Consider the following 15,304-nt stretch of genomic DNA (forward strand, 5'->3'; position numbering starts at 1 on the left):
ATATATATATATATATATATATATATATATATTATAAAAATGCTGTAAAATGAACTCGTTATAAAAAAAAAAAAAACATAGAAACTTGAATGGCATGTACAAATCTCGAAATCAACATACTAACTCTAAGTTTCAGAAAATCTTACAAAATTATCAAAATGACCGTCTCTATCATCATCGATCGCATCTCTACAATCTTCCTTAAAAACTAAACCAATAGGGTTATGTTACAAATGCTCTTCCTCCTCAATTTCTGTTTGTTGAAGCAGAGCCTCCTTAAGTATCTTCAAACTCATACCAGACGATATAAACTGCAAAACATATTGAAGTACGTGAGAATATAGTTAGAAAAATGTAGAAATTCATACAAAAAGAAAGCTGATAGATGAGTCTGAGATTCTTTGATTGAAGAAGCCCTTGTATTTATAGGTAGAAAAATACTAATTCAAAAGGAAAGTATAATAATTTATTTATTTAAGGGAAAGTATAATAATTTATTTATTTAAGGTAATAACATTATTGTTATTATTATTATTATTTATTTAATTTCCATTTGACATTTACTTACCAAATAAGTTTTACTACAAAAGTTTTGGGGGGAAAATTTGTTAGGAGGATTTTAGTTTTATATATATATATAGATATAGATAGATATTACAATATTATTATAACAAAAAATAACCACACTAATACAATTATTCTATTGTCCTTATGTTTAAAATCTATCCTTAATTAATTTATAAATCTCTTCCGATCACCACCATCAATTTTAAATGACTTAATGGCTGTGATGAAATCTCATGATCCCATTTTTAATCGGGACCTCATGGGAACCAAACACACACACACACACACATATTAGTTAGTGGTTTGGTGTTTAAAATTTGTTTTGGCTGTTTTAGATTTGATTTTCATCTGTTGTTTTGTTAAAGTTATTTCCTCTCGTTTCGTTTGCGAGTTATTTCCTCTCGTGTCTTTAGCGAGTTTTCCTCTCATTTATTTGGCGAGTTCTTCTTTCATAAGGTGAAACAATTTATCTGATAATGGAGCATGTTTGCTTCATCCCGAGCACCGAAGAAGATCTGAACCTTGATATGCAATTCAGATTAATGGAGATATTGTCTATGGACAGAAGAACCACAATAGAGTCAGACTTGGGTAGCAAAATCATTAACAATATCAAAGAAGCTTCTGGTTCTCCAAACGAATTCAGCTTCAATCTTGAAAAACGGTCAACGATTCAAGTTTCGTGTAGCATTGGAAATTTATTTCAATGTCTAATTGTAAGCTTTTCATCGTATGATTAATGAATTAACTCTTTTATTTCAAAAAAAAAATCAATTTATCTCTTATTAGTATTAAATTTTTTTTCTCATAACCAGTTATTCAAAGTATTACATTTTTTTTCTCAAAACTAATATATACATTTTCTTTATAAGTAATAAATAATTTATTTATTTTTTATTAATATTACATTTTATCGCATAAGTATTACATTTTCATAGTGACTAACCCGTTTCATAAAGAATGATCCCTAAGATGTTCGCTTAGGAGACTCACTCATAATCATTTATTTTACTCACCTATTTCTATTAATTAATTATGGTATTAACCATATTAATACTCCCAATAATTATAATTAATTAAGAGTTAATTCTATTTTTTGTCCTAGATTTATAAGTGGTATTTCACTTTTAGTCCCTTTTTATCGGAATATTCTATTTTGGTCCTAGTATATATTATTGTGATATGACCAAAAAAAGATGTTCGGATAAAAAAGTACTAAAAATGAACTGCCAATAAAAATTGACATTAACTCATTAATTAATTATATATGTATATATTATTCAACCCAAGAAATCGCCTGTCAAACTTGATTTTTCTGAGTTGATTAATCAAAGCCGTCGCTGGAACACATGTTCAGGACACTACAGTAACGATGCCTCTAGAAAACAACTACATGTCTGACCCAAATTAAACTTCCTCTGCTAATCGCATTATAAATTCTGTCATCCTTAAAGAACATTAATATATATTCTCAACTACATATATACGACCCTTGAAATGACTAGTTTGTATTCCTATGTCGTCATTATTGCCTTAGCTTTGCTTGGCAGCTTAGCTACTCCTCCAGTGAACATCATTTCCTTAGCTCATCATAATTATCATGTAGCTCTCTTTGTGTTTGGAGACTCAATCTTCGATCCTGGCAACAATAACTACATCAACACTACCACTTATAACCAGGCTAATTTTCCGCCCTATGGCGAATCATTTTTCAAGTACCCAACAGGCAGGTTTTCTGATGGTCGTCTCATCCCAGATTTTATTGGTAAGCTTACAATGCTCTTGTTTGGTAACATAATTTATCAATTAATTTTGATTTATTTGATCACTATTAGCCGTTTTTTATTAATTAGTTTTTTGTAAGAGTCTATTACTCTAAAATGTTAAAATACAAAAAATTGTTCAAAGCTGTTTTTTCAATTAGCTTTTAGATAAAGTAATTTTACATGTAATCAGCTATCAGTTACTAGTTAATTTACCAAATATTTTTCTACATTCAACTAATGTTATCAACAGTGAAACTCACTAACCCAATCAGTTAATAACTATTTACCAAACACAATCAACGTCAGTGTAACTCACTGATTGATGTCGCCCTTAATTACGTGTTATGTTTGGTTGCACAGCCGAGTTTGCAGAATTACCATTAATGGAGTCAACTTTGCATCAGCTGGCGCTGGCAGTCTTGTTGAAACCTTTTTCTGGTTTTGTGCGTCGTCGATATTTATGATGTTCCATAATTTATTTTTGAGTTAATTTTATTTTTTGCCATAAATTTATAATGACAGTCCACTTTTAGTCATTTTCCAAAACATCTTTATGAGACAATTTTGTATGTTGACCATGGTCCACACAACACTGTGTGAACCATAAAAAAAATACATTTTTAATATATTAAAAATACATTATTTGTGTACTGAATGTACATTATACTAAATAATATATTTTCAAAATTCAAATAATGTATTTTTTACTGAATACAATGTACATTTTTAATATGTTAAAGTACAATGTAAATGTGCATTATTTGATAATATATAAAATATTATGCTCTTAGTACTCAAATAATGTACTTTTAAATAATGAATTTTATGTACACAATTAATGTATTTTTTTATTTGTAGCCCACACAACTGGTCTTGTGTGGACCATGATCCATGCAATAATGACTCTTCATTTGGTTTTAATATTATTGTGGCATGATTATTTTTGAGCTTCTGTCAACAAAATTGTTGAAATGTGGTTAAATATTATGACATTTCGATCTTTCTTTAAAAAAAAAAAAAGAATGGGTTGACCTGTTATATCTTTATTTTTATTTTCTTGAAAAAATCATAATTGAAGACCTAAATGCCCTTGTATTTTATGAAATTTCAACGATTTTATTGACGAAAGAAAAAAAATGGTCATGCCAAAATAATACTAGAACTAAATAGGATGTTCTAAAAGGAAAAGAAAAAAAAAACTACAAATGAATTGCTACCTATAACTACAAATGAATTGCTAACTATAAATTTAGGACCAAATGTTTTTATATGTACATGAATTGAACTCTTGAATTTTTTTTTTTATTTGATTTTTGCATGCATGGCAGGTGATTAATCTTAAAACACAAGTGGAATATTTCAAGAATGTTGCAAAAAAATTGAAGGGGAAGTTGGGTGATAATGAATCAAACAAACTGCTGTCCAGTGCTGTGTACATGCTTAGCATTGGCAGCAATGACTACTTCAACCCCTTTACCAAAGATTCCACCATCTTTCATTCATATACCCATCACCAATATGTTGACATGGTCATTCGTAATTTCACTAATGTCATCAAGGTATCCTCATAAATTAAATGTACTTTTTTTTTAGTGCTACTGACTCTATTACAATATAGTATTTGTTCATAACTATTTTCTCAACCTACTAAAGCATAAAGAGTCAATGCCGCCTCCACTGAGGCTCGAACCCACAACCTGTGCAACCTTAGTGCCATTAGACAACAAAGTTAATACTCAATTTAATTATGGACTATACTGATTTTTCTGGATTTAGTCAGAAACATCTTTTTGTGTGCTTGATTGAGTCATCGGTATCGATGATTTTACCTAATTGAGTCATTTATAACTATACAACGTGATAATTTTCCACTCTATTAATACCTATTTTAGTCTTTTGCTATAGCGGTTTTATATTATCAAATTAGTCATTGAGTATAGTGGTTAATATCCAATTTAGTCATTGATTAAAGTGATTTTTCTTGATTTAGTCCTTGATTCTAATCAATGAGGACTCAATTATATAAAACCATCAAAGTCGATGATTCAATTAAACACCAAAAGGCATTTAAAACTAAATTAAAAAAAAAAAACTTATAGTCGATAACTAAATTCGTATCAACTCCTTTTACAAGCATATATATATGACCAACCAACATTATATATATCTATTTATCTTAATCTATTTTGACAGGAAATATACAAGGAAGGAGGGAGAAAATTTGTCATTTTTTTCTGTGATACCTTTAGGGTGCATACCATCTACTAGGGCTCTCAACATTCAACAAAAAAACACCCGTGGATGCTTCAAGAAACTCCAAGACTTGGCAAAGATTCACAATAAGGCCTTGCCAAAACACCTCACCATACTAGACAACACATTACAAGGATTTAAGTATTCTTATTTCGATTTCTTCACAGCCATCACTAACATTATTCATCATCCATCTACATATGGTATGTTACTGTAGGTATTTTTAATCTTTTCCCCATCTCCCAAGTTGCAGCATGAGTATATATAAATTTAGGATTATTCCGCTCAAAACGATGTCCTTTTGAGTGAAATAACACATTTAAAAAAGAATGGAACAATAATTAATTGACCGATTAGGCAACCTAGTCGGTGCCTAGGAGGCCAGCCGCCTAGACCACAGATTATGGTAATACGCTAGGCGATCGGCCAGCACCTAGTGTTTAGGCGCCGATTAATCGGTTCCTAAGTGGGATATATTTTTGCAACAGTGCTTACATAATATTTATGTTGTTGCATGTTTTAAGGTTTCAAAGAAGCAAAGAGAGCATGTTGCGGAAGTGGTCCTTATAGAGGAATACCAAGATGTGGTGGGAAAAGGGAGCCATTGAAAGAATATGAGTTATGCAAAGATGTTAAAGATTATTTGTTTTTTTATCATGCTCACCCCACTGAGATGTCCAGCCACCAGTTTGCTACATTACTTTGGAATGGAGACCTCAATCTCACCAGGTCTTACAGTGTGAAGTCCTTGTTTGAACAAATCTAGCTTATACAGAATAACACTTGCAAGTAAATATTTTTTATATATTGGCCCTGTTTGGTAAAAAATTGGCCTATAGATCAATTTTGGCTTATTTGACCACTATTAATTCTTTGATTTAGTTAAAATATCAATATAAATGTTTGATAAATTAGCTTTTTGCAACTCCAAAAGGCTAAAATTCAAAAGTCTATTCCAAGCAACTTTTTCAATTAGCTTTTTGAGAAAAGAAATTATACCAAACAGCTATCAGCTAACAGCTAATTTACCAAACACTTTTCTACAATCACCTAATGTTATCAACTATTTATACCTTCTAATTAACACAATCAGCTAACAGCAAACAACTATCAGCTAACAGCCATTTTACCAAACAGGGCCAATGTGAGCTAGATAAAGCACAAATTCTGAATAAATCGTTATAGTATGGTTGGTATATTGTGAGCTATTACAATTGTGATTCGTGAGGCTTGTTCAAACTTCATATAAATTGACAAGCAGACATGTCAATCGTTTAAAGGTAGCCCCAGAGACATAGCTAAATTACAAACATGCATCTTGTTGGATATGCAAACTAGGTTTGATTATAAAATATTTTGTCGATAGGGGATTTACTTATCCATTGATAATCCTTGAAAGATCATTTTGATCAACAATTGGTTGTAATCTTTGCTTGAATTGTGGTTTTATTGTACTGTCGCACAATTGAAACTATGTAAGCAGAACATTACAAAATAAAATTGATAAAAAATACTCTATTAGCCTTCCAAGCAAGCTACCTTATTCTCCGGCAGTAATACATGAAAAAAATCATATTAATTAAGAAGCCTTCAAAGCCCCGGTTTGGAAAATTCAGCCAAGCCATTGAGAGGTTTGACATGTTAAAGGAAAAGTCTGATCATTCTGTTTAATTTTTATAAACGCTCCAAAGCATGTATTATCCTATTTGTGGTCTATGTGGATGACATTGTCATCACTAAAAGAGACACCGTTCGTATTATATCTCTTAAGACCTAGCTTTCTTCATAATCAATTTTAGACTAAAGATCTTGGTACATTAAAGTGTATTTTCTAGGCGTCGTGGTAATACAAAGTAAGAAAGGTATATTTCTCTCCTAAATAAAATATATACTTGATCTATTTACAGGAACAGGGAAACTGGGAGCTAAGTCGTGCAATGCTCTAATGATCCCTAATTCACAGTTGACATCAGAGGGGGAGCTATTTAATGATCCAAACAAATACAGAAGATTGGTTGGTAAGCTAAACTAACTTACTGTAACCCGTCCTGATATCACTTACTCAGTCAGTATTGTAAGTCAATTTATGGCATCTCCAACTGTTGACCATTAGAGAGCGGTTGAACAAATCTTGAACTACTTGAAAGGGGCTCCAGAGCATGGAATTATATATCAAAACCATGGACATATGAAGATTGAGTGTTTTACAGATGCAGACTATGTTGGGTCTACGGAGAATTAAAGATCTACAACCGGATTTTGTGTCTTTTTGGTGGGAACTTGATCTTGTGGAAAAGCAAGAAGCATAATGTTGTATCACGATCGAGTGCAGAGTCAGAGTATAGAGCAGTGGGCCAGTGGCACAAGCAACCTGTGAAATCTTGTGGATATATTACATTTTGAATGAAATATGACTCAAGGTTCCTATTCCTGCGAAGCTATATGGTGTGACAATCAGGCGGCTCTCCATATTGCAGCCAATCCTGTCTTTCATGAACGAACCAAGCACATTGAAGTTGATTATCATTTCATTCATTAAAAAAAAAAAATACAATGAGACTTAATCTCTACAAGGTTTGTGGAGATAGGAGAACAATTAGGAGGCTCTCCATATTGCAACCAATCATATTTTCCATGAACGAACCAAGCACATTGAAGTTGATTGTCATTTCATTCGTGAAAAAAAAATATTCGAGACCTAGGCTCTGTTTGGCAACACTAAGCTAGGAGCTTATAGCTTATTTTAAGCTACTAATAAGCTATAAGCTCTGGTTGGTAATGTTCCCAAAATAAGCTCCTAGCTTAAAATAAGAGCTTATTTTGGAACACTACTTTAAGTAGCGTTTCAAAATAAGCTACTAGCTTCCTAACTTTTTTTCCATCTTTACCCTTATTATTTTAAAGTAATGACATATTTTAACCTTATGAATTAAAACCCTTTCTCTTCCCCTATCCGAACTTTCACGTCAATCCCTTCCTGCTAAACAATTATGGTGAAACTTTAGCTTATTATTATTATTATTATTATTATTATTATTATTATTATTATTATTATTATTATTAATGTTATTATTATTAATGTTATTATTATTATTATTATTATTATTATTATTATTATTATTATTATTATTATTATTATTATTATTATTATTATTATTATTATTATTATTGTTGTTGTTGTTGTTGTTGTTGTTGTTGTTGTTATTTTTAAATTAGCAATATGGCTTCAATCTCAATTTGAACAAGAGCCGCCAACTAATGCTCAAGAAGCATTCAGTCGTGCACATCTTCTCTTCGAAGTTGTATTGAGAGATCGTTTGGAATATTGAATAAGAGATGGAAGATACTTGCTAAAATGTCGCAATTTAGTGAGGAGATCCAAATTGACGTTATTATGGCCACATTTGTACTACATAATTATATTCGGAAGAATTCGAGTAGTAATATCTCCATCAATGAAAATTTAAGTCACACCTCTATGGAGATGAAGGAGATTCGCAACAATATTGCTACTTCATTATGGGGTGCTATATCATGATCATGCTAATAGTTTTATTTTAAAAAATGTTTACTTTTTTTGGAAGACGAAATGTTAAATTTTAATATGTAAACAAACTAATTTAAATTTTATGAAGATGTCCTTTTTAGTCTTTTTACATTTATCAGCTTATCAAAAAGCTAATTTTACCAAACACTTTCAATCATAACAGCTAGCTTAACAGCTCTTCAATTTTCAGCTACGAGCTTATAGCTTTTCAGCTTTCAGCTCCTTTTCAGCTATCAGCTCCTAGCTTATAGCTTTTCAGCTAGGTTTGCCAAACAGAGCCCTAATCTCTACAAACTTTGTGGAGATAGGAGATAGGAGAACAATTAGGAGATCTTTTTACAAAAGCCATGAATGGACGTCGAGTAAATTACTTATGTAACAAGTTAGATATGATCAATATCTATGCTCTAACTTGAGAGATAGTGTTAGACATTAGTAGGAATATAGTGATTGAAGTTTTGACCCTTAGTCTGAGATATATGAAAAATATAGACTTCTTCCATTATGAGGGCAAATTGGTCATTTTAGAGTCTTCTTCTTCATTCACCCCTTCTTCTTCGTTCTTCTTCTTCTTCGTTCTTCTTCTTCTTCATCCTTGCACTGGGAGCCAAATTAATCTCCGATCCGATCCGATCCTCCTCTTGGACTCATTAGAACAACCAGACACCATAATATCATCCATTTTTCGGGGATTATGAAATCAAAGTGTAAAAAGCATCAAATCCAATAACCAGTGAGATTACCTGTTACACATCTCTCCGACTGTGAGCGTGAAGATCCTTTCGCCGCTAGATTTCAATGTGCGACGCAAGTCACCATCAGTAAATGTGCCCAGCAGATGATAATCATGATCAATAACGAGGAGGCATCCACATCCTTTGCTCGTTAATTCTACTAACTGGTCCATAATGAGATCTCCTTCATTGCAAATTGGAAGTTCTTCTTTCTTCTTCATTACATCTTTCACCTGCAAAAGAGTATCTTCTGTCAAGTCTAGTTTTTCCTTCCTATAGATACACAGAATTCTTCAATCTGTGTTCGTTTATTCATCAATTCAAGTATTCAACAGAACAAAATTCTAAATGTATTTCAATAGCAATCAAATCTATAGGATCATAAACTAACTCTTCATGTGATTAAACTTCCCTGTTAACTTTCTTCCATATAATTTAATGAACTGGATTGAAAAGATTTCATTTCTAAGGTTTATTGCAAAACTTAACCCTATATCAAATAATCAGAATTTCTAAGCACAAATATGAACAGGATTCTATCAAAGAAACCAAATCCAAACAGGCAAATCAATAGATAAGCGAATTCCGATCAAATCTTATGTTCACATTTCATAAGCGATGAAGGTTTGAGAAAAATTGTCTCACCTTGAAGATCAAGCTCTTGCCAATCCTGCCAGAGGGGTGGTTAGAGGCGTACTCGTCGCGGCTCAAATTTTTCGGGGGCCATCAACGCAATCGCCACCGTGTCTCCGAACACCATCTGGATAGCGGTGGAGGTGACGGGGGCCAAATCGAAGGGGCACAATTCTCTCTATCCACCATCGGGCTCCCAGTGCAAGGATGAAGAAGAAGAAGAACGAAGAAGAAGGGGTGGATGAAGAAGAAGACTCTAAAATGACCAATTTGTCCTCATAATTAAATAATTAAAAATAGTTTTAATTTTTCCGGCCAAAATTGGCCGGCAATTTGGCCCGGAGGACCAAATCTGCCAAAAATTGCATAGTTAAAGGTTTAAATTGGGAGTTTTGAAAGTCACGTACTCAAATTGTCAGTACCCTAATACTCACAGGACCAAAAGTGCAATTTGTTCTTAATTAATTAATTTTTCTTTCATTTGGATTGAGTTTGCTTATTTTTTGCATCTTTGGAAGGTAATTAATGTTATGTTCTTGGCGGAAAGCTCTCTCGTCAAGGAGCTGCCCGTGTTTTATAATTGTTGATAGTACCTACAGATAACAAAAAAAAAGGTCATTTATGGAATGATGATGGATAGATAACATGCTTATGCTTTTACATGAAGAAAAATTATTATGGTATATTGTCAAATAGGTGTAAAAGTATAACCTTGACTCCCTTGGATGTCCAGAGATGGAACATTATATTATCTCATTAAGAAAAAAAGAGTACCGAAAGAAGTGTTATATTCCATCTTTATGATGATTTTTGTTAATTAAAATTAAAAAATTTTAATTCAATTAGAATTCTTAATTTTAAGTAAGAACATGTTAACAATATTATTAATCATAAGGATGATATAGGTTTCATTGTCACTGTCGTGGAATTGAACTTGCAAGTGTAAAATTATTAATAATTAGATATATAATTATTGACATTTAGTCTTAGATATTTACAAAAAAAGGACCCGGTTAATATTGACTTTGTTTTTTAATAATGTGGCATCTTCTCCTTCACCGCCGGTGTATAGCATCTATACACCGACGGTGCATCAAATATTAATCCTATTACTTACTGAGCAAAATTCATGAAGCAGACATTATTAATTTCGTTAGTTTTAATATCTAACTATAGTGGTATTTATTTGTATTTTCTTTTCTTACATTTAGTTTTACTATTTTAATTTCGTCACATATTTAAATTTAAGGGTGTAATGCGATTAAATTAAAAATAAAAATAGATGTAGAGGTGGCAGATGGGCTGGGTTTGCTCGGTGGCTATAGTAGCGATTTGCATTGTTCATGGCAAATTATATGAGTAGTTATGCTGTGCATCCGTATGCATCATGCATGGAGCATACAGATGCAAAAACGACGTTGTTTTATTAAAAACGTGTGTCTTCTCTTTAAAAAAAAATCTGGTTCGATTTTCAGCAACAACATTATGTTGTTCATTCATTTTGGAATGTTAGTTCATTGATTATAGAATTATAATTCATCAATTTTGGAATTGTAGTTCATAGATTTTAGTTCATCGATTCTGGAATTTTAGTTCATATGTTGTTGCTGGGAATCGAACCTGAATTTTTTTTTTTTTAAGGGAGACGCACGTTTTTAATAATACGGATGCACAGCATAATTTGCCAAATTATATCATACACTTTTGGGTTCACTTTGCAAGATAAATTTGTAGTATATTAAAAATAATGAATTTTAATGAGTGATTTATCTTGTTACGTGAAACATAGTACACGGTATAAGTATTGCATTGTTCATGGATTGGGTTGACCTAGTCCACATAGTCACTATGTGAACCCAAGCCACAACCCAGTCCATAACCCTCAAAAAAGAATTGTGCAACAAATATGACAAAAATAATATTGGTAAAAATATGGAAGTGATTTAATTTTTATGGGATCAAAAATATAAATAAGGTGACGTTTAGTTAAAAAATGTTATATTTTACTATTGGATTTGATATTCATTAACACGTTTGTTTGTTTACTTTTGTTGTTGATTTGTAGATTAGCAGCTGCGTGAACAATTTGGTTAGTGTCTAAAATATTTAATAGATCACTAAACCACGTATGAAAAATATTTGTTGCCATCATGGGGATTGGGAGGTGAGATTGCGCCCAAATGGAACTTGCATAACCACATGTTACTAAAGCATGCATTGTGTCTTCATCCATTATCCCACACATAGCACATGTTGGTTGTACTTCCACCCTCTTTATAATCAAATTTGCTGTAGTAGGGAGGATACCACTCAAAGCCTTTCACAAGAATGTTTTCCATTTGGGGGGTACTTTTAATTTCCATAGGCGCAACCAATTATGAGTCTCTGTATTATCATTGAGACTTCCCACAACTGTTTTGTAGCCAATTTTAACAGTATAATTACCTCCCTGATCACCATGCCAATACCACATATCCTCATAATCCGAGAGTCTAATTGCAGTCAAATGTCCCAATATATGAAAAACCATTCTAGAGCAACATTAACTTAACAAACACTACAAATTGCAACCAAATTCCCAAATCATGAAGCACAATTCTACAGCAACATTCAACACAGTGCTATTTTTACGTTTTTCATACTAAGTATCTTCTGGGTCAAAAAGTTCTATGACTAATGAGTGTACTCATTATTATATTACAATTCACAGCCCGTCTTTTGACCCAAAAAAAACAAACACATTTTTAATAGGTCGAACCCATTAGTATAGTCACTATCGGCTGCCCTGCAGAGAGGCGGATGTAGTACTGCAGATCATAGTCACAGGCAATCCTAATTAGCTGGCCACCATCCTCATAATAGAACAGCAAGGGGAGCCAACCTCAATACGACCGATTCCCTTAAATTGTCCATACTGACTACCTCAAGCGGAAATCTGATAATTTCCCCTTCGTGCTCTATTTGAATCATTCGCTCAGGAAACTCAAAGTCGGGATGGAGTGGCCCATTCGGCCCATGATCATGAAATCCATTAGGCCCATTGGGCTGAGCAAATTCATTCGCATTCGGCAGAAAGGGGTGGGGGTTCAAACCCTGGTGGGAACAGCGGGTTGAGATCTCCCCTGAAGTTCATTTTCAAGAATCGAGGGTTAGAAGGTTCAGACTGATTCAATGGTGAGCATAAATACATGTGAGTGAATCTTGAGGAGTTGGTTATTTCGTTATTTGCAACTGTTACTCTTAACTCATTCTTTGAGGCCAGCTGCCATTTTTTATATTGAAGTCTATGCCAACAAGTATCAGTTCGATTTCATATAATAGGTTAAGTTGTTCTTTTGCTGTGTTGCAGGCACAGTTGCCAAGTCAGAAACATCTTTTTGTGTGCTTGATTGAGTCATCCGTATCGATCATTTTACCTAATTGAGTCATTTATAACTATACAACGTGATAATTTTCCACTCTATTAATACCTATTTTAGTCTTTTGCTATAGCGGTTTTATATTATCAAATTAGTCATTGAGTATAGAAAGTGATTTTTCTTGATTTAGTTCTTGATTCTAATCAACGAGGACTCAATTAGATAAAACCATCAAAGTCGATGATTCAATAAAACACCAAAAGGCATTTAAAATTAAATTTAAAGAAAAAAAAAAACTCTATAGTCGATAACTAAATTGGTATCAACTCCTTTTACAAGCATATATATGACCAGCCAGCATTATATATATCGTTAATCTATTTTGACAGGAAATATACAAGGATGGAGGGAGAAAATTTGTCATTTTTTCTGTGATACCTTTAGGGTGCTTACCATCTACTAGGGCTCTCAACATTCAACAAAAAAACACCAGTGGATGCTTCAAGGAACTCCAAGACTTGGCAAAGATTCACAATAAGGCCTTGCCAAAACACCTCACCATACTAGACAACACATTACAAGGGATTTAAGTATTCTTATTTCGATTTCTTCACAGCCATCACTAACATTATTCATCATCCATCTAGATATGGTATGTTACTGTAGGTATTTTTAATCTTTTCCCCAGCTCCCAAGTTGCAGCATGAGTATATATAAATTTAGGGTTATTCCGCTCAAAACGATGTTCTTTTGAGTGAAATAACACATTTAAAAAAAATGGAACAATAATTAATTGACCGATTAGGCAACCTAGTCGGTGCCTAGGAGGCCAGCCGCCTAGACCACAGATTATGGTGATACGCTAGGCGACCGGCCAGCGCCTAGTGTCTAGGCGCCGATTAATCGGTTCCTAGGCGGGATTTTTGCAACAGTGCTTACATAAGATTTATGTTGTTGCATGTTTTAAGGTTTCAAAGAAGCAAAGAGGGCATGTTGCGGAAGTGGTCCTTATAGAGGAATACCAAGATGTGGTGGGAAAAGGGAGCCATTGAAAGAATATGAGTTATGCAAAGATGTTAAAGATTATTTGTTTTTTGATCATGCTCACCCCACTGAGATGTCCAGCCACCACTTTGCTACATTACTTTACTTTGGAATGGAGACCTCAATCTCACCAGGTCTTACAGTGTGAAGTCCTTGTTTGAACAAATCTAGCTTATACAGAATAACACTTGCAAGTAAATATTTTTTATATATTGTGAGCTAGATAAAGCACAAATTCTGAATAAATCGTTATAGTATCGTTGGTATATTGTGAGCTATTACAATTGTGATTCGTGAGGCTTGTTCAAACTTCATATAAATTGACAAGCAGACATGTCAATCGTTTAAAGGTAGCCCCAGAGACATAGCTAAATTACAAACATGCATCTTGTTGGATATGCAAACTAGGTACGATTATAAAATATTTTGTCGATAGAGGATTTACTTATCCATTGATAATCCTTGAAAGATCATTTTGATCAACAATTGGTTGTAATCTTTGCTTGAATTGTGGTTTTATTGTACTGTCGCACAATTAAAACTATGTAAGCAGAACATTACAAAATAAAATTGATAAAAAATACTCTATTAGCCTTCCAAGCAAGCTACCTTATTCTCCGGCAGTAATACATGAAAAAAATCATATTAATTAAGAAGCCTTCAAAGCCCGGGTTTGGAAAATTCAGCCAAGCCATTGAGAGGTTTGACATGTTAAAGGAAAAGTCTGATCATTCTGTTTAATTTTTATAAACGCTCCAAAGCAGGTATTATCCTATTTGTGGTCTATGTGGATGACATTGTCATCACTAAAAGAGACACCGTTCGTATTATATCTCTTAAGACCTAGCTTTCTTCATAATCAATTTTAAACTAAAGATCTTGGTACATTAAAGTGTATTTTCTAGGCGTCGTGGTAATACAAAGTAAGAAAGGTATATTTCTCTCCTAAATAAAATATATACTTTATCTATTTACAGGAATAGGGAAACTGAGAGCTAAGTCGTGCAATGCTCTAATGATCCCTAATTCACAGTTGACATCAGAGGGGGAGCTATTTAATGATCCAAACAAATACAAAAGATTGGTTGGTAAGCTAAACTAACTTACTGTAACCCGTCCTGATATCACTTACTCAGTCAGTATTGTAAGTCAATTTATGGCATCTCCAACTGTTGACCATTAGAGAGCGGTTGAACAAATCTTGAACTACTTGAAAGGGGCTCCAGAGCATGGAATTATATATCAAAACCATGGACATATGAAGATTGAGTGTTTTGCAGATGCAGACTATGTTGGGTCTAAGGAGAATTAGAGATCTACAACTGGATTTTGTGTCTTTTTTGTGGGAACTTGATCTTGTGGAAAAGCAAGAAGCATAATGTTGTATCACGATCGAGTGCA

At 33.0% G+C, this 15,304-nt stretch overlaps 2 pseudogenes; one reads left to right on the top strand and one right to left on the bottom strand.

The window, feature by feature from the left end:
* Positions 1–2,064: 2,064 nt before the first annotated feature.
* LOC109163857 lies at positions 2,065–5,352 on the top strand (annotated as a pseudogene).
* A 3,520-nt stretch (positions 5,353–8,872) lies between these two features.
* On the bottom strand, positions 8,873–11,981 carry LOC109163843 (annotated as a pseudogene).
* Between the last annotated feature and the right edge of the window lie 3,323 nt (positions 11,982–15,304).

This window comes from Ipomoea nil, unplaced genomic scaffold, assembly GCF_001879475.1.
Source record: "Ipomoea nil cultivar Tokyo-kokei standard unplaced genomic scaffold, Asagao_1.1 scaffold3047, whole genome shotgun sequence".
Classification (NCBI taxonomy): Eukaryota; Viridiplantae; Streptophyta; class Magnoliopsida; order Solanales; family Convolvulaceae; genus Ipomoea; species Ipomoea nil.